This window comes from Mastomys coucha, unplaced genomic scaffold (genome assembly GCF_008632895.1).
Source record: "Mastomys coucha isolate ucsf_1 unplaced genomic scaffold, UCSF_Mcou_1 pScaffold15, whole genome shotgun sequence".
Classification (NCBI taxonomy): domain Eukaryota; kingdom Metazoa; phylum Chordata; class Mammalia; order Rodentia; family Muridae; genus Mastomys; species Mastomys coucha.
In genome coordinates, this window is record NW_022196897.1 from 98355765 (window position 1) to 98364522 (window position 8758).

An 8758-nucleotide genomic window follows, 5' to 3' on the forward strand; every position below is an offset into this window, starting at 1 on the left:
AGAGAGAGAGAGAGAGAGAGAGAGAGAGAGAGAGAGAGAGAGATTGGTTTTATATTTGGGTGGGAGTGCCCATCTGGAGCATGGTGATGACCCCTCACCACCCACAGTGGGTGTTCCATCCTTTTTCATGCAGCAAGGAGAGACGGATGCTATGAGGGTGACTGTTCATCCATAACAAAGTTTGTAACCCCGTGGGTAGCTCTTCTTTAGAGAACCCATTTACTCTTTAAAATTTGATAAGGAGAGGGTACAATAATCAGAATGCACATTACACGTGCATGAAATTGTCAAAGAACGAACTCAACGTGTTTTTTTTTTAATTTGATAAGGACACCACACTTCACTGAATAGAGCTTCAGTAGCCCCTGGGAGCTTCAAGATGCTGTCCTCAATTTGGAAGTCAGATGAAGATGGCGTCAGAATTGTTTCTTTGTGCCCATGCTTACACTTAAACTCTGCTCTATAGAGCCAGCCCTCTGGACTCAGGAGAGCAGGGGCGAGAGTGTGCATACAACAGGTCCTAGGAGGGTACTAATCTGTACCTGGCCTTGGGTGGATTTTTAGGATTTGGGAGCAGTGAGATTGGTCCTCTGAAAACTCAGGGTGCAGGGTGTCTCTTCTGTATGCTTGTCAAGAAGTATCTGGGCAAAACAAAAATGTTTAAAAGAAAGTGCCCCAAGATGTAGGTGAGCAGCAGTCTCTGGGTTTGAACCACCCATAGTGCTGCCTGGAACACAGCGTGCTGTCCATACACTGTGGCACTTTACATCCCACGCTTGCCTCTATGCCCTGTCTTTGGATAAAGATCCTTGTCTCCATCACTGGCAAAAGAGTACATGTTGATAGGTGAAAAGCCTCTTGGATTTCTAAATCGCAGAGGAAAGCAATCAGCCACGGTTAGAACTCCAGCAGAACCTATGGGGTCAGAGAAAATCTTTCCTTTTCGTCAGTTTGGGACTTTCTACCTTTTACATACAGCATCGCTAAGTGCTGACACCATCTGAAACCTGACTAATGAAATAAAATAGTGTTTATTTAATCAATACTGCTTACTTGTCCCACAACAGGGACTCTTCTGTGTGTTTTATCAATGAGAGTAACAAAGCTTTAGAATACTAGTGAAAATAGCCCCCTATCAAATAAATAAGCATCTCATTCGCTCTGCATTATTATTCATGGTGACCAATTACCTAGATGGTGTTAATGGGGCCAGGGTTGTGTACTCAGTTCCAGGAAGGCTGGTTAGTTTCACTCAATTTGCGAGTTAAGGACCTAGCCCCTTCACTTTGACCCAAAACCACATAAATCTTTGTTCATTTTGCCAAAAGGAAGAAAGCATTGAATACAGAAACAAAACTATCCATGGGGACAATAGAAACTAAGAGGCCTCATTTGATTTAAATACCCTCTGCCCAGATGAACCTATAGTAAACTGTATAGACCACTGAAATCATCTTCAACGCCATTTCTGTGCCACCACCTGTGATAACTGGTCGTGGTTGACACCTGGAAAGAGGGGACCTCAGCTGAGGGATTATCTCCATCACATTCACTTATGACCAAGCCGGTGGGGATATTTTCTTGATTGCTAATTAATGGAAAAGGGTACGGCCCACTGGCAGAGGGGTTGCCTGTGAAGACCAGGTCTTTGTATAAGAAAGCTAGGTAAGTTTAAGTCAGTAAGCACCATTTCTCCATGCTTCTGCTTCGAGTTCCTACGTTGGTGTCTAGTTAGGGGTTACTACTGCTGCAATAAAACACCATAGCCAAAACCAACTTGGTGAAGAAAGAATTTATTTGGCTTAAGTTTCTAAGTCACCATTCATCCTTGCAAGAAAGAAGTCACCACAGGAACTCAAGCAAGGTAGAAACCTGCAGGCAAGAGCTGATGCGGAAGCCATGAAGGGATGCTGCCTACTTTCCCAGGGCTTGCTCAGCCTGCTTTCTTGCAGAATCCAGGACCACCAGACTAGAGGTGGCCACACCCACAATAGGATAGCCCCCCCACCCCCTACCAATCACTAATTTTTAAAAGTACCCTACAGGCTTGTCTATAGCCTGATCTGATGGAAGCATTTTCTCAACTGGGGTTTCCCTCCTCTCCTATGACTCTCGCTGTGTCAAGTTGACATAAAACTAGCCAACACAGTTGGCTCCCCTCAGTCGTAGACTGTAACCTACAAGCTAAAATAAATCCTTTCAAACCACACTAGATCACCCCTAACTATAGACATCCATTTGCTGAAGTGCGTCTCTTAAGCTAATTCCGCTGGAGTCAGGCTCCACTTAGGGAAAAGACGAAGGCAATAACCTTAAGAACTGCAGAGTGAATTGAGGAAGCAGACTCTGCCAGCACCTTTTGTTTTTAATACATCATCATATATGTGAAGCCTATCCATAGGTGGACTGAATATTTTTATCTTTCCATCAGCAAGGGAAAAAAAAGTGTGTGATTTTCATTTGGGTAATTAACTCACGCATCTCTTCTACATGTGATAAGACAAAGGGTGTCACTACTGTGATGGTTGAGTTTCGTTGTCAACTTAGCTGCATTTAGAACCACAGGATGACATTCTTCTGGGTCTGCCTCTGAGGGAGTTCCCAGAAAGGTTTAACAGAGGAGGGAAGGCCCACCCTGGGCAGCACGGCAGATGGTCTGGGGCCAGACTAAATAAAAAGGAAAAAGTGAGCTGAGTACCAATATTCCACCCATCCACCCCTCTGTGTCTATGGGTCTGTCTGTCTGTCTCTCTGACTGTCCGACTGTCCGACTGACTGACTTTTCTATGGACACAAAGTGACCAGGAGCCTCATGTTTCTGCCATTTCTTCCCCCTAGTCAGTGCCTCAAACTGTGGGATAAAATGGACTCTGTCTTTGCTAAGCTGCTCTGGCCAGGTATACTGTCCCAGCAATGAGGCAAGTGACGACTTCAGCCACCCATAAGCTCATGAACAAATATCACAGAAAAGTACACCTGCTTTTGATCCAGTAAACAGAATGGAAAACACATTTTACAAAAAAAAAAAAATTAATGTTTAGGAGTGATTTTTTTTTTCATATCTAAGACATCTACAGTGAGCAACTAAGCAGGTGTCTACCTTGGCTTTGCTGACTAAAAAGCAGTACCAAAATCCTCCTCTTTATTCCAGAGGGGGTAGGTGTGCAAAAAGCGCATTTCTTTTTCTGGTGATATCTGTATCTTTCCCAGAAAGACTATACACACCAAAATGCTTAACAGAGGCAAGAAGCCACAATTATATATAACTTCCTGAAGCTGAACACATAGACTTGCCTTCTCCTCTTTCTCTTTATCTGTCCTCTTCCCCTCCTCTTCCCCCTGCCTAGTCTTCCTTTGTAATATCTTAAGACTGAAGGACTACATTATAAGACCAAATGCAATATACAACTATAGTGTAAGACTCCTAAGGCAATCAAAGAAGGGACTCTGTCCCAGGGGAGTGGGCAACCTCTGTGTGACAGCAGAGATGGGAATGAGCTGAGCATGCCTGCAAAGGCTTTCTCTGTGTGCCATCCATTGAACTTTATTCTCCCTCAAGAATCCCCAGCTGTGACAAGTTGCTACAGCAATATGCGAAGCTAATGGCACCATCAGAGCTTGTTTGTGTTTGCTTCTGTGTCAGCCTGCGTTTAATAAGAACTCCTGGTTGTTGTATATTGCATCCACATTGACCTCACTGATAAGATGAAGATTTGAGGCCCAAGTTAGACTGTATCATTTAAAGATTGAATGACTCTGAGTCAAGAGATTTGAATTCTTAGAGTCCACTTTATCCTCTGGAAAATGGGGGTGAATATATCTACTTTTGAGGCTTCCTTTAAAGCAGAATTAAATGATTTGTTATTATAAAATGCTTTGTGATATCATGTGGAAGAGCTCAGTACAGGGGCTGTCGAGTGGAAGAATGAGGACCACTAATGTAAAGGACTTGAGTTTGGTTCCCAACATTCATATCAGGTGCCTTGCAAGTGCCTAAAACTCCAACTCCAGAGAGTCCAATGCTTCTGACCTCTGCAGGCACCTGCACTCACTTGCACATAAACCCACCCAGAAAATCATATACACTAAAATTAACTTAAAAATCTTTTGTAAAGTGTTCCGTATAAAAACCCTGACATCTGGCTTTCAGTTTTGCCTCTACCTTTCTCTGAGGCTGCGGTTTCCACTGCCTGCCTACCAGGTATGTTGCGTTTCTGCCTCTCTTTAAGTTCTCTTGGCATTTGATTTTAATGAGATTTTACTCATAGAGAGGAAATTTTAGCTTCTGAAAATAATTTCCAGTCACAATAAGCAGAATATCTTGGGCAGAGCTCATATGCCGCAAGTTAATAGGGGACATCAGTAGCGTTTTTCCATGTTTGTTTCCAGGAGGGTTTTTCTGAGCTGCATTATGCCTTTACCGTTAATGAGAAGCGCACTCTGTTGCCATGGCATATTGAAATGTATGGCTTCCTCCAGGAGGTGGAATTGTAGTATCCGTCTCCTCCATTCAGGTTCCCCCTTGGGCTTGATAAGATTGAGATCCAGTGTCTCATGAAACTGTCCTTAATCAGATAAGTCTCACTTACACTAACCTGGACGCTTTTGATTTTTAATTTCTGCCTTTTAATTCTTCCCGCAGCTCTGTGGCACAGATATATTAAAGCTGCTGCCATCAACAATCCGCCCTGACTCACTGCAGCTTGAATAGTTACCACTGAAATAGCCGGATACACAGTGGGAAAGGAGACCAGTATAGTTTTATGTCATCTATTTCGGGTGTCAGGGCAAGACCAACATTTCAGTAGACAAAAATGTAGGTAAATGACTTTGATTCTGATCTTAGGATAGTTTTCTCTCCCCACCCCCAATGCCAGCCTCTGGGATCAATGTGTCTCTACAGCCTGTTCTCCACAGATCTCATTTCCAACTTATTTGAGCGGCAGAATTTCTTTTAAAATAACTCACAGAATTTAACAAAGCAGATCTTCCTTCTCTCTGCACGACAAGGATGCATAATTTTCTGTTGGTATTCAGAGTGCCAGTGTCTTGGGATGCAAGCTTCGCTTTGAAATTTCCTTCTTAATATGTCACCGGCGCTGCCAGCAGGCAGAGCAGAATGCTGCTGGACTTTCGCAAACGCCTTGCAGGGATGCTGAGTGGCTCCTGTTGCTCTCCTCTGAGTTCAGATTGAGACTCAGAGATCTTGACCTCTTACCCACAGCATACACCAGCCTAGAATTTAGGACAACAAAACCATTCTTGTCCAGTGCATCCAGTGCAGGGGGGGAAAAAAAGAAAATAAAAGAAATTGGCATATCATGAGGTTGTCATTAAGCACACTGAAAATCCCACTAATGGGATTAACCTAAAACAGGAGAAACAACAAATATGACCTATAATAGCTTACTATATTCCCCCACCTCTCTCTTCCCTACACACACACACACACACACACCGTAAGATCATCAGAGATCAGTACTCATTTTGGAAACCCTGATAAAAAGTCAGCTCCCTGGCTATGGAAATGGCTCAGTGGATGAAGGCACTTGCTCCCAAGCATGACTACCTGATTTTTAAGCCCCAGAAGCTGTGTCATAGATGGAAGAAACAACTCCTACAAGGTGTCCTCTGACCATCCTCCCCAGCTCACATGCCAATGTGTTAGCATTGCCCACACAAAGTAAATTAGGTAGTTTTAAGTTAAAAGTCAATTCCAGCCTTACTGGGTAAACTGCATTGATAGAATAGACTGCTTTGGTAAAAGTTGGAACTAGGGCACCAATCTTCAAGGTCTCTGTTTAGTATTTATTTCCCCTGCCTTCTTTGTAACTGAATTTAGGATAACATCACAAATGTGCATAAGATCGTTAAGTGCACTTTTATTTTTATTTATTTATTTATTTATTTATTTTCGTTTTTGGTGACAGGATTTCTCTGTATAGCCCTGGCTGTCCTGGAACTCACTCTGTAGACCAGGTTGGCCTCAAACTCAGAAATCCACCTGCCTCTGTCTCCCAAGTGCTGGGATTAAAGGCATGTGCCACCACTGCCTGGCCATTGAGTACATGCTTAATTGCAAATAAAATCATTTTATCCTAAGTAAAGTTGTAGTGTTAAGTGAATTTACTAAGCTCAACTTCTTTAAAAGTGCTGAGATTCTCTCTGTGGTTGGCTCAAGCCTGTCACCTAAGAAGCTATCTACTACTCTTTAAAACTAATACAAATGACAAATGGAATGAAAGAAACAAAGTTAATCTTAAGAACTCTTAATAAGAATACTTGCTACACACAATACAGCATGCTCACAAATTTTGGGAACTGGTAGAACTACATTTTGACATGGTATTGTATAGTCCTCACAAAAGCAAAACATTGACTTATTAAATTATAAAACATACCCACCTCTTTTCACATTTTCTGGGATCTTCTTTTTAGTTTATGGCTCAGAATTACAGTTTATGGCTTCATATTAGGAGGCGTCAGAAGCACGTTGTATTCTGTTCCTCTCTTACCTTGTTTATCAGTATTTTCTGAAAGGACTCTTTCCTTATCTTGGAGTCCCTGCTCTGGCACTCTCTTAGTTCCCCTCTTTCAATGGCTGTTCCTTCTCTATCCCTTTTGATGACCTCATTTCCTCAAGTGGGAAATGAGCAGCTTGGGATTCCTCCTGTATCCTCTCCATTCTCTGAACACTGCAGACTTGTCCCTTCTGTTAGCTGGCGCGGCCTCTGTGCTCACATGTTTATTGTCAAATAAATTTCCAAATTCATTTTTCTAGTCACACGCTAGATACGCTACAGCTGTATGCATCATTGGTTCTCCCAATAGAGAATGTTTAAGACAGAATTTAAACCATCCTTTTCCCTATACAACTAGTCATTTTGCCTCCCCCCAACATCTCTATGGCCATTGCCAACCTTGGAGAACAATGACTGGAACCAAAGTTATAGCTCCCATGTGATATTTGCACACGAACGAGAAGAAATAACCTATTATCCAAGCAAAATAACAAGACCCAGCACTTTCCCTTGTTTCATGGCTCCTGCCTTGGAGTGACAAAAACAAAGCCACTGCCTCTAATAGAGAGTCACCTTCCAGTACAAACCAAGATCCTCTGGATTTGAAAGACTGAAAACAAAAGCCAGATTCAGGAGTTAATGAGGGAAAAAGAACTTTGTTAAGGGATTTGGAAGACATTGTGATTTTTTTTTTTTTTTATCCAAAGGGTGTGACTCTCTTTCTGGATAAGCAAATTTCAAAGTTCCTTCATTTTAGAACATTATACTTACACTTTGGGTCTTAGCACCAACAATTATTAGTTTTGTGGACTCTGCTTAGATGGATAACCTGTCCTCTTTTCAATTTTCTTATTTTCAAGGGGAAATGAAATTTTCAAAACTGTTAAGATGATGCTTAGAGGGCTGAAAGAGTCAGTGTTAGTAAAGCCCTTTGAAGAAATCGGTGATGAGCAGATATCTTGGGCTGCTGTCTGGATTCACCAAAAGTAGACCCAAGGAAAGGCTTTGCAAGATGATCCCAAGGCTTGTAAAAGGAAGGAAAGGAAGGAAGTGACTAAGCTGTTAAACCAGCTACAGGTGTGAGAAACTTGACCTGATCTCTCTGGGACTAGTGACAAATAGGCTTCTCAGAATCATTCCCAGGAAGACCAAGGAAGCTGGGCTATTTATAAAGTACCTCTGGTCAGTCAGTCGGTGAAAGCTGCTCCCAATTCTCTTTCACATTTGGGCTGTTTCAGTTGACAGAGCAAGCCATTAGGCCATTGGAAACTGAGCTGGAAAGTACCCTATGGTGGTGAGATCCTCAGAAACACGGTGTGAATAAAAATGGCATGGTCCTCACTACCACTGACATGCAAAGACAAGACATAAGGGCAGGATGCTCTGGGTGAAAGTAAGGGAGAAATGGAGGCAATGAACCCAGGGTTTTTCATAGGGAGCCTAGTCCTCTCATTCCAGATGATATCTCTAGTCTCCTTGACCAAACTCGAGAATCTGAGAGGCAATCTTTGGCTCATAGTTCATGACATCTACTATGTAGTAATTTAAAGTTAAGAAAAAAAAAGTCAATTTCTGCCTTGATAGATTGAAATTTAGTTCTAAAAACAAACTAAAATTTTAATACATTAAGGAAGATCCAATGCAGTTAGGACTTACAAAGTTGTTAGAGCAATGACATTACCTCTGGTAGAGTCAGGCAAAATAGCCTACACAGGTGATTAAAATTAAGCTTGGCCTTATATGTGCTTACAGATAGGCAGAAATACATTGATGGGGCTCAGGAAGTACCCTGTTCATTTGCTGTTTGTTAATATTGAGAGTCTGGGGCTGGGACAGAGGATTACTGCAACCCATCTGTACCCCAGAATATGGGAAGTGCTTTACTCCAGAGATAATTCCACCCAATCAAAACTACCACCCTGAAAGCCAGCCATGGCTCTCAGTCTCCCTCCCCTTACCCTGGATTCCCACACTAAACATCAGCCCTGTGCCATGGGCATTTTACTCTCATTTTACAGATGAGAGTGATGAGAGGAACCTTTATAAGGTTTCTCAGCCAACATGGAATTGGCATCCTCTCTGATGTCACAGGTAAACCAAATCAGTAGGATTAGAAATCTTCCTCTTTCTCCACAACCTCACCAGCATCTACTGTCACCTGAATTTTTCATCCTAGCCATTCTGACTGGTGTGAGGTGGAATCTCAGGGTAGTTTTGATTTGCATTTCCCTGATGAC

General features: G+C 42.3%; 1 long non-coding RNA gene across 1 annotated transcript in view; it reads left to right on the top strand.

Annotated features, from left to right (window-relative positions):
* LOC116090650 overlaps nucleotides 1–8758 on the top strand; it is a 19495-nt gene that overhangs the window by 5936 nt on the left and 4801 nt on the right. The window lies entirely within an intron of this gene.